This window comes from Lipotes vexillifer, unplaced genomic scaffold, assembly GCF_000442215.2.
Source record: "Lipotes vexillifer unplaced genomic scaffold, Lipotes_vexillifer_v1.1 scaffold387, whole genome shotgun sequence".
Lineage (NCBI taxonomy): Eukaryota > Metazoa > Chordata > Mammalia > Artiodactyla > Lipotidae > Lipotes > Lipotes vexillifer.
Genome location: NW_006795399.1, coordinates 1,778,008 through 1,793,459, shown reverse-complemented (window position 1 = coordinate 1,793,459; position 15,452 = coordinate 1,778,008). Strand labels below are relative to the sequence as shown.

The window sequence follows — 15,452 nt, the reverse complement described above, 5'->3', positions numbered from 1 at the left end:
TCCCTACACATGTTTTATTGTATTCAGAGAGCCCAAAGTTAATGAATTCCTGTAGGTCGGTGGGTGGCTTTCAGACATCAGCGTGCATCAGAATACCCTGGAGGGCTTGTTAGAACTAGATTCCTCCAGAGTTTCTGATTCAGTAGGTCTGGAGTGGACCTTAAGATCTGAATTTATGACGAGTTCCGAGGTGACGTTAATGCTGTTGGAGCATTAACCCCAATGTCAGGACCACATATTAGGAACTCCTAGGTATATCTAGGCATATATAGATACCTAGATCAGGTGAGTTAAAGTTTAGTTGAAATTCTGACACATAGAATGCTTTTCAAATCTGCTCATCTTTTCTATTTTCATTGTTACCATTGATATTCAAGCCACCATCAGTCTCACCTGAACTGCAAAAGCCTCCAAATTGGTGTCCAATTTCCTATCTTGCATCGCTCCAATTTCTCCTTCAGAAGCAGCTATGGTTATCTTTTAAAAGCCTAATTAGACCATCCAACTCTTCTGCGTAATGTTCTTCAGACAATTTTCATAGCACTTACTCCATAAAACCCAACTCCTTACCGTGGCTCTCCAGGGCTTGTGCGACCCAGGCCCAGCCCATCTCTCCATCCTCTTCCTGTTTTCTGCCCCTCCCCTCCTCGTTCACTAAACTCCAGTCACCCTGACATCCTTTCAACTCCTTCAAACACATCAAAATTTCCTCGCGCAGGACTTTTTAACCCACCATGCCCTTTGTTGCTATGACCTCTCCCCAACTATTCTTTACCTGACTAGCTCTTTCTCTTCTAGCAGGTATCAACTTAAATATCCCCTCAGAGACACCTTTTCTGATCCTCCACACTTAAACTAGGTCCTTCCTTTTATCCTGCTTCTAGTTACACTCTCTTATTTCCCTTTGTAGCCCTCATTCCAGTTTTGTAACTGCCTACTTCTTTGTTCAGTTACTTGTTTACCATCATTCGGCTCTAAGTTGCTCGAGAATGGGATCACATCAGTGCCTGAGAGATGGCAGGTGTTCACCGGGTTGGATCACAGACGGGACAGGAGCAGGCAAGCTGTTGTTGAGTGCAATGTTCATTTTCTGGGCTCATCCAAAGCCTTTCGAGTAAGGAGTCTGTCACTTGGGGCCTTTGTTCCTTCAGTTAATGCTACTTGAGGCCTTTGCTCTGAGTCACAACCATTCCATCTTTGACTGCTGAAACTGTGAGTGTGGCCTGCTTCAGCATGGTTAGTGACTAAAGCACAAGGCTTGGTTGTCATCAGCTCTCCTCTTCTACCCCTGTGCTATCTCAGAGAGTCTCCTGAGAGGGCTGCCCAAGGAGCTGAGGAAATGGAGTGATGCTTTGATTGAATAATTAATCAGAGTGTGCCCAGATCAAGGGAAGAGATGGTCCTTTGGCAATCTACATTACATCAAAGGCTACATTTAGAGATTGTATTTAGTTTGGGGTAAATTTTTAAAAGGAGGGAGTTGGAAACTGTTCCAGGAGGGCAGCTAGTATAGTTCAGAATTTGAGAAGTTTGTTTGTTACAGGAAACAGCAGTAAATGAACTGGGGAGAAAACTATGGAGAGAGAAGCCACCGTCTTGAAAAAGAATGACTCTTGCTCTAATTGTCCCAGTGGAATGACAAACTTCAGATAAAAGTCACAGGAAAGCGGATTTGGGGTCAGCATAAGGCATAATTTCCCAAAAAGTAGAGCTGTTGAAGAACAGAGTGGAATTAACTTTGTGAGGGAGTGAATTCCTCTTATCACTGGAGGTGTTAGGGCAGAGATGGTGAGGAAGGTGGGAAGAAGGAAGGAATTAACATTTATTGTGAACTGGTCACTTTACCTATATAATTATATGGAGGAAACCTTATTTTCTTGGCAGCAGACTCTTTCAGACCCCTGCGGTCTTTTTGAGGGAGGGTATATATTGAGAAGCCTACGGGGTGGGGGTGGTATTGAGATGCTCATGCCCTGGAGGATTAGATGGTCCTTGTTCAGCTTGTTCAGCTGTTTAACAAGCATTTCTTTCTTTTTTTTCTTTCTGAATTCCACTTGCAAACTGAGGAGAGCGCTCTATATTTCAGGATAAGGGTTGGGGGTGGATTTTTAGGGTGACTGTTTTAGGGAAGAAAAAAAATGTGAGGTGAGGTAGCTGCCAGTGGAAAGAAATTCTGAGAGAAGAGCAGAGGTGCTCAATGGGGAATTTGATGACCTTTATGTTGTGGGGTCTCCAGTACGAAATCTTTTTTCCGCATCTCTATACCTACCTAATCTGCAAAATATACATTTCTTTATTAATGAACTGTGGCTTTAAGCTATGTTTTTTGGAAACCAGTAAATGTTGAATGTAGCCCTAAAATAGGTTCAGAGCAGCCATGGTGGGTCATGGAAAAATAGCCTTTCTATATTACACATCTGAATTAATCCTCATAGCAACAAGATGCAGTGGGCATCACTGTCTTTGTTTACAGATGAGTAAAATGGGGTAGTGGGAAAGTAAGTCACTTTTTCTATGTTACTGGATGATTCATCTGATTTTTACTACGCCAGAGGCAACTCAGAGGGAATTCTTTCTTTAGATATAAGTTAGGCCAGATTATTTCCAATATCCTTCTTATCTCTTAAAATTTCATGAAGCAGAAAAGAGCAAATGAGAGTCATCTCACTTCTCTGCAAGTACAAGAATAGGGAGTTGCAGTAGGATGCAGATAAAGCTTATGAGATGGCTATTTCCTGGGGCTCAGTGCTATCAACAGGGCTAGTGGCTTCATGGCTGTGTGACCAGTGCATTAACATGGCCTTGTGCTTATAAAAACCCCACACTTGGTTTAATGCTCTACAGTTGCCATCTTGAAATTATTGATAATTTTTAACTTTTAATAATTTTGGACAAGGAGCCTTATATTTTTATTTGCATTGAGCCCTGCAAACTAGGTAGCTGGTCCTGGCTACAGCTGAAGGATTTTTAGATACCTGGTGCTGACACATTGTCCAAAGAGTCTGACAATGTTTTAGAAACCACAGAATCTTGGTCTTGGAAAGGATCTTGGCAGTTCACTCTGTTTAGTGGATCTCACTGCTCTCTGTACATCAGGATCACCTGAGGAACTTTTGAAAAAGATGTATAACCTCAGAGATTCCAAATTTAATTGGCCTGGGGTGGGGCAACATATTTATTTTTTAACAATTCTCTAGATGCTACTAAGAAGCCTTGACCCAATTCATTGGTACCTACCATTGTATAGTTAAGCCTAACCATTATTTACTCATTCAACAAATATCTACTAAGGTTCTACCATGTGTAGAATGTTATAATACATTTTATAGGAGATAGAAAAATAAGTAAACCAAGGCCAGTGTCCTCAAAAATCTAATAATATAATGGACTTTCCAGCTGGCTTGGCTACCCAATCCATTCTTCTGGTTCTCTGGGGACGTTGCTGGTCTCCTTCCTGTCTCTTTCCATTACTGGGTCTTCAGCATCAGTATACAGCTTCCTCTCCATGGAAGATCTGAAGGCTTTAAACAGCACAACAGCACACACACACACACACACACACACACACACACACACACACACACACATATTTTTTATTCTCAGTGAAAATGTTTGGGCTCCCAATGTAATTAGTACCCCTGCTTTTAGGCAGTACTATATTCCTGGAAGAGTCGGCATATGCATTTATAAAGGCCCATTGTTGGAAGAAATTTATTTAGTTTTACAATATGCAGTCCCAATGTTTATAGTCATATTTTAGAGCAAAGCCTTTACATTTCATCTCCCACAAGATATCATCATGACCACCTGGGCTGTAATTTAAATTTTAGATGTTTTGTACAGTCTTGTTTCCCTTGGTCTGAAACCAGCAAAGCATGTACTCCAATCATATAAATGCAGTGTGGGTGCAGCACAGCACCTGTTTTTAATCTCAGAAGGAATTGTTTATTGTCAGTATGTCTGAAGGATGAGGGATAGTGAATTAATTCTTAATGTTTCTCTTGCTTTGGGATTTTGCTTGGCAACAGTGCCATGAGAGGTTCTCGTTGTGGCCAAAAACCAATGGCAAATCTGTTTAGGAATCCACCAGGGTGTGTCTTCCCAGCCCCAAGTTCACTGAAGCTCCACAAACCAGTTCAGAAGTGGCTACCAAAGTTAAAACAAAACAAAAAAAACAGAAGAAAAGAAGAAAAAAAAAGTGGTTACCATCCCATCCTGAGGACCTCCTGCTTTACCCACAAGACCCATGGTAGCAGTTCACCGCTTCTCTATGAAGGATCAGTTAGAGCTCTAAAAAGTATGAAATGAACAGTTTTACTTTACCCTGGGTCCATCCAAAGAAAGGGCCTACAGTTTAAGACTTTTGAGAGAATAGTGTGCCCACTCTCAATATCTCAGTGCCTGGTCTGAACAGACGCCGCAACCCTCACTCAGGGAGCTCTACTGCGTCTGACAGTAGGAGAAAGTTCACTTCCCTGCCCCACCTTCCTGCCTCTGATATCTCAGTGGTGATTCCAGAAAGCAGGGCAGGGCTGCTTTGTCCCTTAAGTGAGAGTCAGGGGATATTCAGCTCTGCAGGGCCTGCAGCAAATACAATTCTGAGTGCCCTCTTTTTTAAGAGAAAGAAGACAAAATTATAAATTAAAAAGTAGATAAATAATTGAACAAGCAAAGAATTCACAACTAATTATCAGGGCCTTCATACTCCAGCATTTTTAAAGATCTTTTTAGGCAATTTACCAGAAATGATTACAATTAAAATGCTTCCTGATTGCATCCCAGCTTTTTCTAACCTCCTAGAACACTACATTTCTCAGCACTTCGTGGTGCTCGTGGGGACCTGAAGCTGAAGCTTCCTTAGATTCAGGGTGAAGTATTCCAATCCCATCCTGGTCTTCTCATCTGCCAGAGCCGAGAGGTTAATTTGCTCTGGTTTATTTACAAGACAGGGCTCCTCGCTGAAGCGAGCATTAGCTTCTGTTAGGGACAACATAGTTGTCTCTTATGAAAAAGTCTGCTGTTCCTCCTAACATAACCCTACTCTTACCACTACTTAATTGTAGTCTCAGTGTAATTGTGTTCCTTCCTGGTCCTGGCTTAGATCACAAGAGTTGTATTCACCTTAAGTGACTTCCATTGCCAACACAGATGGGGAAACATCAACTCTTGGTTCCAAATTTTCCCTCTAAAAGAAGGATGTTCTGGTTTTTCCTGCCATGCGTGTGCCCCGACTGAAGAATAACGTGTGTGGGAGGAGATTGTGTCTACAGAGGTTCTCTGCGTGGCCAGTGCACCTTAAGGACACACTGGTAACAAGCACCAGCATGCCTGTCCCGTCTTGCCATCAACGTGCTCTGCATCAAGAATCCCAGGAATGGACTCCAGGATGCAAGAATGGATGGTCATTGCTGTGTATCGAGTGAAGAGGGCATTTATCCTGGCCAAGTGAAGCCTGTACACACCTGCTGCTGGGAAAGACACACATTAAAATATTTTAAAACTAGAACTGCTGCTGCACCATGATAAACCTGGAGCTAGTCCTCTTTAAGTGAGGCCAAAGCTTAGCATCCAGGATTCATTCCATGCCAAACTTCTCTGGAGTGTGAGTGATGGTGAGAAAGGCTGTTAGGTTAATAAGAACCTCAAATGGATAGAATAATCTCTTATTTCTCACTCTCACTGGAGGCTCTGTTTTGAGTCTGCTGGAGTCGAATAATTACTTGGTGTTGCTCTGAATTGCATCTGAAGGTGTTTTTTCACGTTAACTTTGCCTGGTCTTCTTTAAGCTTTCACTGGCTTCTCTGGATTATTGGAGGGGAGAGGGGAAAAATAAAGTACCACTTGCAGTCTCTAGAAGCAATAGGAAAAGACTGAGAGGGAGGTGGGGGTGAATGGAATTCTGAGGAAGGCCCAGGGCAAACAAACTTAAAAGAGCTGTTGGGTCCCAGAGCAGATGCTTCTAGCCTCTAGCCAGCATCTGGAAACAAAATCCTCTCTGCTCCACACTCCTACCCCAACCTGCTTTCCCACCAAGAGTGTCAAATAACTGGTGCAGTTCCTTGCCTTTTGTAGAAAAGTATGTTGCTTGATATATGTAGGCGTACTACCTTGATCAAATTTTGGAAAACAGTGCAAAACATTGAAAGTGAACCAAGAAAGCTTGCTTTAAAGAGAAACGTACAAAAATAAAAGCAAAGAAGACAATTGAGTTTGGGCTTCTGATAGAACAATCATCACTGTGGACAAGACTATGAGAAGTAGAGGCAGGCGTGGTTAAATTTTAAGTCTGTGCTCAGTATGTGCCATGGAGAGGCCCGTGTATTGTCACACAGCTGTCTCTGGTAGCTACCATTATTCCAGTTCCACACATTGTACTGGGTTGAATAGTATCCCCCCAAATCCATACCTGCCTGGTATCTCCCAGATGACTTTATATGGTAAAAGACCTTTGTGGACAAAATCAAGTGAAAATGAGGTCATACTGAATTAGGGTGGACCCTAATCCAGTGACTGGGGTCCTTCTTTATTTTATTTATTTATTTATTTATTTATTTATTTATTTATTTATTTATTTATTTATTTTAGTTGCTGCATGTGGGATCTAGTTCCCTGACCAGGGATCGAACCTGGGCTCCCTGCATTGGGAGTGCAGAGTCTTAGCCACTGGACCACCAGGGAGGTCCCCTGGTGGCCTTCTAAGAAAAGGGATATTTGGACACAGATATAGAGAGGAGGACACCATGTGAAGACAGAGACACAGGGGAGACGGCCATGAGAAGGAGGCAGAGTTTGGAGTGAGGCACCTCCAAGCCAGGGAACACCAAGGTTGCTGGCCACATCAGAAGCTAGAAGAGTCAAATAAGGACCCTCTTCTAAAGGCTTCAGAGAGAGCATGGGCCTGGGGATACCTTGATTTCAGAACTGTGAGGGAATACATTTCTGTTGTTATGAGCCAGCCGGTTTGTGGTCATTTGTTTTGGCAGCCCCAGGAAAGTAATCCACAGATGGAAGACCCCTGGTTCTGAAGGTCTTGCTGAAGTTCCTTGCATGGGGGCCATGGTGAACTGGCTGCACACATGGCCTCTTGCCTGGGCAAGGGAAGCTACACATCGAACCACACTAGGTCAGTCATAGGAAGTGACTGGATTCATGACTGACGTGATTGGTTTTGTCCATTTGAACAGATCTGTAGAATTCCAGAGAGAGATAAGATTAACAGTGAAAATCTGAGGACCATCACAAATTGCAGATGCAAAATTCATATACCTATTTATTTTTCTTCTCACCGTATCCTAAAAAGGATTTAGAGTTTCTTTCAAAGATGCAAACAATAGAGCAAGGTTAAGTCAATTAAAAAAATTAAAAAGATGAAACAGAGGGAAGAAAAACAGTGGTAGGAAGCATCAGCAATAAACATACACGACACCATGCCCTCCATCTCCTTGCCACTGCGAAAATGGACCTTCTTGGTAGGAGTAAAAAACCTCAAAATGAGATAGTGCCAACTTTGATTTTTCTCTAGTTTGTGTAAATTCAATGAAAATTCCAGGCTGCTGCTTCAAGTAGAAATGAGCTTTAATTATCCTTCTGATTTTCATATCATTTTCAATAAGTCAACGTTGCTGTTACAGTTGATCCACCAGAAAGTGGGGAAAGAAACCTCACATTTTCTGGGGCCTCTGTATCCTCTTAAATGTGCTTCTGCTATGTTTAAAAAACTGTTGTCTTTTGAGCATTTGTGTGGAGCAAAAAGGAGAGGATCTGGAACGGTTTAGCATACTGTTGTCTGTGGTTTATCAAATCAGGCACACAGACTTACTATCAGAGCAGAGACAGTGCTGTCAAACCAGCCTGGGAGTTACTGTTTCATTTGATACTGAGCTTTTTGTGCATTTATTGGTCATCTTTGGTCGCATATGAAAAATTTATCCTGCTCTAAGGGAGCAACTGTATGAATAAATATGGAATTACCTTTGTAGGAGTCTCAACTCTAGAATAATTCGGTATTGCTCTACATGGGACTTCACCTGCTGACCCCAAACCGTCATCTGGGGACCAAGGCTATGTAGACTGCCTTGGGTTAAGCTGTGCTGTAGAGATAGGAACCTCTAATCATGTTTCAAATACCAAATATAAAAGTGTTTTTTTTTTTTTTTTTTTTTTAAAGGGCATCCTATTCACATGGCTCTACACGTAAATGAGCTCCTTATTTGGAGAATATTTTAGAAATGAGGGTCAAGGAAAATGGTCTGCTCCTAGCTAAGTGCTTGTTGTTTGTATAATCATACTTTGACAGCGAAGAACAATACAGTAGATGCATTACCGATTTATTAAGTTCGGTACGTGGCCCTCTCACTGGTGTGGCCTCTCTTGTTGCGCAGCACAGGCTCCGGACACGCAGGCTCAGCGGCCACGGCTCACGGCCCCAGCCGCTCCGCACCATGTGGGATCTTCCCGGACCGGGGCACGAACCCGTGTCCCCTGCATCGGTAGGCGGACTCACAACCACTGCGCCACCAGGGAAGCCCAAGATTTATTAAGTTTTTTAAAGGAAGTCTTTTAGGTTTAAGAATAGCTCTCCCTGCAACAAGGAAACGTACCCCTTAAGGTTATTTAGTCCCTTGCTTGCTGACGTTAAATTGATGACGACCTGGGCTTTTCACAGAGTGATTACTCTTAATGAAAAATTAAGTGTAGTCTTCTAGTAAAGATAGCACACCAAAAGGAGACATGCCGGGTGGTGTGACCTGACCCAGGATGTCGCGCTCAGGTGAGACAGTTCCTGCAGATGGCAGTGTAGCACTTCGGCAAACAATCTTGCTGGGTGTTCCTGGGCTGTGGATGAGATGCAACGGATAAAAGCAGGCTTGCCCTCCAGCCAGCAATTTTACTAAGTTGCTGCTTCACTACTCAATTTCATAGTTGCCCTCTAAAAGAATCTTTTCCGAACTCAGCAAAAGTACAAACTGTTCCTTCATACACCCCAAATTGTCCTTTTGGTGAAGTGAGTTTTTACTTTTAATGCCTTCCATTTTTTGAATTTCAGTTACTTTGAGAGGGAGATCGACTTAAACATCCCTCTTCTTGAATTGTAAGAGCAGTTAGCTTAGCTGTGGAGCACTCTTTAAGAGAGAACGAAAATCTCCTCAACTGAGACGATCATAAACTACGTTTATCATAGAAGTCAGTGCAGCACCATCCAAAATAAAGATCTTTCTGTATAAACCCTACAACCAGATTTCCACGATTCTTTTTCTCTCCTTCTGATTGTTTTTCTTCCTTCCCTTTTTCTTAAGGCTTCTATTAAAAATTGTCCTCTGCGATATGGGGAGCGGGAAGGGTAAGCTGTGACAAAGTGAGAGAGTGGCATGGACATATATACACTACCAAACATAAAATAGATAGCTAGTGGGAAGCAGCCGCATAGCGCATAGCACAGGGAGATCAGCTGGGTGCTTTGTGACCACCTAGAGGGGTGGGATAGGGAGGGTGGGAGGGAGGGAGACGCAAGAGGGAAGAGATATGGGGATATATGTATATGTATAGCTGATTCACTTTGTTATAAAGCAGAAACTAACACACCGTTGTAAAGCAATTATACTCCAATAAAGATGTAAAAAAAAAAAAAATTGTCCTCTGCTATGCCCAGAGGACCTGGATGACTGAGAACTGAAATAATGCAATCTAGCAATCACAGGCTTAGGTAATTTTTAATAAAATGAAGGTATGATGTCAATTATTTTCTTCATTGTTTTGACCTTTAAAGCTAGATAAGGGTTATATTCTGCCATAGAGAAAGCGAGTATCGGCAGTTCTGAAAGAATCTGTGGAGCTGTGCTAGTCATTCCAGGCTAAGTTTTCCTCTCCCACCTCCCCAAACATTACTCATCCCTTCAGCAAGCAGTTGTGCACAAGCAGTGTTAATGTCACACACTCATAATTTATGTGCTCCACTAACAGAGCTGTGCTCCCATGAATTGTGAGTAACCCAAGCTCACATAGGTAACCGAGAAGGGCTTTCATCCTCTAACTTTCACTATTTATCCACAAAACGTATGTATATCAAGAAATGGCAAGTTTAGATATGAATGATGCATAGGAATCTGTGGTTGATATAATCGGTATGGAGATTTTATAGGCAGGATCTGGTTCGTAATAGGCAATCAATACCTTCTGCTGAATAAATGAAAGCTTAAATGGAAGTAAAAATGAAGTAAAAATGATGAATAAACTAAAAGGAGAAGAGACATTGACTAACAATCTAAAAGCCCAGAAAAACATCAGAAAGGCTTAAGAGAAATGGGAATTCAGAGATCAAGAGGACAAAGTAGGTGGAAAGGAGGCAGCCACTGGTGCTAGGCTTATTCTCTTAGGTACAGGAAGAGGGCTAAAGAGGAGATCAAAGAGCCTGGAAGGATGAAGGAAGGGCATGTCGATATGCATCAGAGGAGATTAACAAAAAGCTGATGGTGCAACATTGAGTGGTAAAAGAAAGATTAAAGAATCTGGATATTTGGGGAGACCATCAACAAGAGGCAATTACACAGCTGACAAACAGGGCCCAGGGGAGAGAAAGGTTGAGGGTGAAAGTAAGGGTGCGGAACAGTGTGCAAGTCATCAATTAGGTGCATAAGCAGTGTCAGTATCACAACTAATAGTTAGCATGTCTTTTATGGCAAAGTCAATGCTTTCTTTTCAGGACTTCAGATGAGGATGTATTTGTGTGGAGTAAGAGCCCACAAGAGGGCTTTCTTTATTCTATGATAAAGAAAAAAAGAAAGAAAAAAAAGAGAAAACCCAGCAACCAACCCTCCATTGCTCTGATCTACTAAAGTAAGTGATACCTTCTGTGCACCAAAGGCCTGATTAAATTGGCACTCGTCTAGAATTATTGATCAAGGGGAAGCTAATTAGAAATTGTTAGGGCCTCCCCCAAATCGTGATGCAAGATTGCATGAGTTGTCTTTGTTGGACATTGATGATGAAAACATGACCGCAGTAGAAAGCAACAGCTTAATAGTAGGTACAAGATAATTGGATGTAGCCAATTTAATGCTGCCATTTAGAAGGGGGAACAGTTTAATGCCAAGACTGTTTGATATGGTTTTTCTTTTAGATACTCATTAACATTTAAAAATTTAAATTACTAAGCAATGGGGTCAGTGACATTCTTATCCCAGTTGACCACAAAACTCAACATTTCCCTAAGGCTCAGAGACAAGGCACAGCTTCAGACTGGAGTCAGGCTCAGGCACTGGGCAGAGCCCACTGTGGAGTGAGAGGGAGGGAAAGCAGGGAGTGAAGGGCAGAGGGGGAGGAGGAGTTTGTTGAGGCTCAGGGATGGGTTGAATTAAGAAGTGTTCACACATTCACAGGTCTGTCGAAATGGTTGACGCAAAAAGCAAGTGCCCTGCTTTGATTCTCGGAGTTGCTAGATTGACCACAGTGAGAGAAGTTACGTTGTGCCGGGTCATTTGATAACTGAATTCAAACTGACTTTCTTGGTTGGTAACTGAAGGTTGCAGTTCGTTAACATTCTGTACGACAGGAGTTTTTCCTCCCTCCTCTCCTGCCTCCCTTGCTTCTTCCCTTCCTTCTTTTTCCTCCACCCCCCCCTCCGTTTCCTCTCTCTCTTTTTCTCTTCTTCTCTCTTCCTTCATTCTTTCCTCCTTCTTTCCCTTCTTTTCCTCTTTCCTTCCCTCTCTCTTTTCTTCCTTATTTTCTTTATCCCTCCGTTTTTCCTTCCCCATTCCCTCCCCGTCTTCCTTTCTTTTTTTTCCTTCCATTCAACATGTATTAATCATACACTGTGTGCTAGTCCCTTCATTAAGCCTCCAAGAAAAATGTACATCCTTGGAGAAATACCAAAAGGTGCAGAAATGTTTTAGATGAGTCAAAACATTTTTTTTTTCCCAACTTACCACATCCTGTTTATTTCACACATTTAAGAAGTCACTTAGGGCTTCCCTGGTGGCACAGTGGTTGAGAGTCCACCTGCCGATGCAGGGGACGTGGGTTCGTGCCCCGCTCCCGCAGAGCGGCTGGGCCTGTGAGCCATGGCCGCTGAGCCTGCGTGTCCAGAGCCTGTGCTCCACAACGGGAGGGGCCGCAAGAAGTCACTTAAAAAGGGGATCATCATTTATTATCGCCACAAAAATTGTACCACTTATACTAATGGAACAAGTGCTATTTGTATTTAGCGTTATAATTATGCACAGGTACTAAAGTTATTTTCTGTGGTCTCTGATCTGTGTATTTCCAAGATTTCAGTGGAGGTGAGAAAGGCTAAAATAAGTAACAAGTCACAAGATAGAGAAGCCATTCTTGAGGAGCCTCTGTGCTTAACCTGGTGGCTTAATGTAGGGTGATAGGCTTTTAGGATACAGATCTGCTCAAAAGTTAATCTAAACAAATTAATTCTACTGCAGTTCTGGAAACCAATCTGCTGCGCAATCTGGAAATCACATAGCTGAAATATTACAGGTAACCTTTAGACATTTCAAGGCCATTATAATATTTACAGAGAGATATCTGATTTGTTCTCAGTTTTTCATTTGGTAGTCCTTCTATCAATTTTGCCAAAATCCTGGTTGCCTGGTTTACTTTTTAGTGAAGGCCTGAATGGGGTAGTTTTCTATTCCGTCATGCCACTAACCCAACCAAATAGCCTTCATATCATGTCATCTGAGCAATGATAATAATCACCATTCATATCATAATATGTGAAGCCCTTTCACATCTATTAATTCACTCAATACCTAAAGCAGACCTGTGAGGTGGGTATTACTACAGATATTTCTACAGATTATTTAAGTAACCCAAGCTCACATAGGTAAACAGGGGGCGCTGGACCTTGGCCACAGATCTACTCTAAGTCAATGTGGTATTTTCAAATGGACACTTCAAATGTCCTTCACCAGCTTGATTTTTGTCAACTCCAGGATGAATGTTACTGTATCATGTAAGTCCATTAAATGCATTATAAACACGCCCATGGATTTATGTCGGTGTCCTCTCTACCTCCCTCCTGGTTCTGGGCCCATCCTGGGAGCCATAATAGATCAGGAATCTTAGACTTCCTGCCTAGTGCCTGGACCAGGACCTTGGCAGTCATTCTAAGTTTTAGCCTCTAAGCTCCAGCATCATTTTACTAGATGCCTTAAAAGTCGAAGACAATTTTAAGACCTGCCTTGTCATTATTTTTGTTGTTTTATATATATGATGATTCTTATCATCCATACATCCTTAAGATGATCCACAAGAATGGAAACTAAATCCAAGAGATCAGCACTTTATTTGGGAGGTAAGGGTTAAGATATGAGGACTAGATGTTGAAATGTTCCGACTTCTTCTGCTAGTGGCTACTTCAGTATTTCTAAGTGATCACTTTTGGTGGTTACACAAAACCGTGTAAGACTTACTCAATTTAACCACCAGCCATTTATTCCATAAATAAATACCGAGATGAGACCTAGGCCAAGGAACTATTTTAGCTAGTTTAACAGCACACTAAGTAACCATTTTGCCTGGCAAAAGCTCCTTATTCTAAGACATAATCATAAAATAGCTTTTAAGAAAAATTTAATGAAAACTTTTGTCTACAGGCTTTGGTACACATGGGTACCCATGTGTATTAAGGATCAGTTTATTCCTGAATATAATAAGGAATGAATATTAAAATTAATTCCTCCCTCATGTGACGTATTTTATATCTTTAGATTATCATAAAGTAAATTTTGCTGTGTGGTCCCAATCATTTGCTCACTTATTAAACATCTATAATGCACTTACTAGGTGTGCAGGGTTCTGAACTATGCCATGGAGATATGGAGACAAACCAGGCTATCTCTTCCTTCTAGGAGTTCAGAGTCTAATTGGGAGGAGGTGGATTATTAGAGAATAAACAAAAATGTGCTTTCATTCATTACTATGTGAACTAGAATCAACTTTGATGGGCTGCTTCATAATGAACTTCATGCTGGGGGACCATCCTCCATGGATCTCTCTGCATGTCTTGTTAGCAGAGGCACTGGCACTGGATTATCTTTTCAGAATGTTTATACAGAGAATAGCCTTGAAACACAGGAATCACGTTTCTCTATGGAGCAGAGATTAGATTTGCTTACTTTTCTGTATAATAAAGATAATGTGCCCTTCTGGGGCAAAGGTTGGCGTAGGTTTGCTTGTAGCACATTATAGGAGATTTGGGATCCCTAAGCTTGGGATTCTTCAGCTGTGATGCAAACCCCTTGCTCAGTATCCACTGTGGCTGTTCCACACTGTCTCTATGTGATGTGGGCATGGGAGGGAGAGTGGCCCTGCCATGAACACAAAGCTCATGCTGCTTGCTGTGCTATGAGTCCTTTGTATCTGACCCAGGAGTCTCATGTCTTCTGCCAGCACCTATGAAAATGTGGCTGGGTAACTTGTTATGTTGTGAATAGGGAAAAAAGTCTCAGACTTTTCAGAGCTCTGGACACTTCAACCCCTGAATTTGGAATGCATTTGAATACTGTTAATTTTTTAAAAGAGAACCTGCTGGAAAAATATATCTTCCAATCTTCCATTTATACTTCATTTTTGGTCTTGAATGATTGTATCTTCATCTTTGTTGATATAAAATGAAAGTATGGGAGACTTCCCTGGTGGCTCAATGGTTAAGAATCCACCTGCCAATGCAGGGGACACGGGTTCGAGCCCTGGTCTGGGAAGATCCCACATGCCGCGGAGCAACTAAGCCCGTGTGCCACAACTACTGAGCCCATGTGCCACAACTACTGAAGCCCACGTGCCTAGAGCTGTGCTCCGCAACAAGAGAAAGCCACTGCAGTGAGAAGCAGGCACACCACAACAAAGAGTAGCCCCGCTCCCCGCAACTAGAGAAAGCCCGAGCACAGCAACGAAGACCCAACACAGCCAAAAATAAATGAAATTTAAAAAAATAAAAGAAAGTCTGGGTTGCTGTACTTATCCAAGTGGCCTCTGTGCCCTTTTCCTGAAGAGCTGGGCTGTAAAACAAACATTTGGAGAAGAAAATTGAATCACATTATAATGAAATAACTGCAGTGTTCTCATTTGCTAATGTTCCCATTCATTTGTAATTTAGCCCACAGTGCCACAAGAGATATTTTACTCTGAGATGGATGATGACAAATTAAGTAAATAAAATATGTGTTTGTTAAAACAAACAAGCAAACAAAACAACAAAGTGTTGCTTTCATGCTACTATTAATGCATAATTCAGGAAAATAAAATTGACTGCTTAAAAGCAAGAATAATAGTCTAGTGCTAGATTCTAGAAATCAGTGGTCAGTGACCTCTGAGCTTTAATTCTTAACTTGCAACTCACAAGGAATACTGGTCCTTGTGTTGTTATTTTTTGTTTGTTTGTTTGTTTTTAGCCAACAACTAGATGAAAGTTTCAGATATCTTGATGTAGAACATAGGGAAAG

At 41.8% G+C, this 15,452-nt stretch overlaps 1 non-coding gene across 1 annotated transcript; it reads right to left on the bottom strand.

Annotated features, from left to right (window-relative positions):
• Window positions 1–6,605: 6,605 nt before the first annotated feature.
• TRNAG-CCC (transfer RNA glycine (anticodon CCC)) lies at window positions 6,606–6,678 on the bottom strand. Its single transcript has one exon. It is a non-coding gene; the product is annotated as a tRNA-Gly (tRNA).
• Window positions 6,679–15,452: the final 8,774 nt, after the last annotated feature.